The sequence below is a fragment of the Alosa alosa genome, unplaced genomic scaffold (genome assembly GCF_017589495.1).
Source record: "Alosa alosa isolate M-15738 ecotype Scorff River unplaced genomic scaffold, AALO_Geno_1.1 AALO_1.0_unplaced_252, whole genome shotgun sequence".
NCBI lineage: Eukaryota > Metazoa > Chordata > Actinopteri > Clupeiformes > Clupeidae > Alosa > Alosa alosa.
Genome location: NW_025962380.1, coordinates 1 through 1,000, shown reverse-complemented (window position 1 = coordinate 1,000; position 1,000 = coordinate 1). Strand labels below are relative to the sequence as shown.

The 1,000-nt window shown below is 39.8% G+C and overlaps 1 long non-coding RNA gene across 1 annotated transcript; it reads left to right on the top strand.

Moving 5' to 3' along the window:
• Positions 1 to 272: 272 nt before the first annotated feature.
• Positions 273 to 994, top strand: LOC125290225. The gene is made up of 3 exons (XR_007192769.1): positions 273 to 408; positions 498 to 622; positions 816 to 994. It is a non-coding gene; the product is annotated as an uncharacterized LOC125290225 (long non-coding RNA).
• The last annotated feature ends 6 nt before the right edge of the window (positions 995 to 1,000 follow it).

Here is a 1,000-nt window from a genome sequence, read left to right as displayed (position 1 = left end):
TGATAGAGTTCCCAAAATCGCACATAAGGTGTGTTAGAGTGTCTTTTTTTTTTTTTTTTTAATATCTATATTTTATATTGGCGATTTTGGCACTAAACGCATGAGCACTCAAAGTGTTAAGGGAGTTTATCGGTTAGTGAAGGTAGGCCCAGCAAATCGAATAAATGGCACACAACACTGGTAACATTTACATTGGTCACCGCTAGTCTGAGATGTGTGGCTCCCATTAAGGCCTGCCAGTTGTGAATGACTAAATAAAAAGTCTACTGCCTCTTACAGGTGTGCCAGGTGGGTGCGGCATCTCAGAAATGCATCATTGAAGAAGATCAACTCTCAGCTGCTCCACAAGAGCTACAGGGTGTGCAGTGACCACTTTCAGCCTAGCCAGTTCAAGAAGACATCTGATGTGTATGTATGCTGAAAAAATACCACAATGAAATTGAAATATTAATTGATATAAGCTTATTATAATTGAATAACAAACATTTTTGTTTTAGCCATGCAGGATTGAAACGGAATGCAGTGCCCACAAGGGCAAATGCCCCTAACCCACCACCCCCACTTCACGTGGAGTTAAAGAGAAAGCCGCCAAAGCAACGTCAGGAGTTACCGAAAAAGAAACGTATGACTCAGTGTATAAATGCTATATAGATTGATATTTTCTCATTGTATAAATATGGGGAAACATTAAGAAGAGTGCTTATCACATTATTTGTGTTAATACAGCAGTCTTATTGTCTGTTAAGTGATATCAGTGCCTTGTCATTTTGTGTTAAAGTTTTTTTAGTTAATATATTTTGTCTTTGTTTTTACAGGCAAACAGAGTCATGTGGTTCACCCATCAAATGCAGGTGCATCCACTGCAGCAAGTATTAAACAACCCACTGGTCCATCAGAGACAAATGGCACCGTACCAAATCACCTCACTGTAATATCTGTGGTGGCAAGACGTTTAGCGGTAGCAAAGGTATCACTGAAGTCAACGCCATCACAGACACCG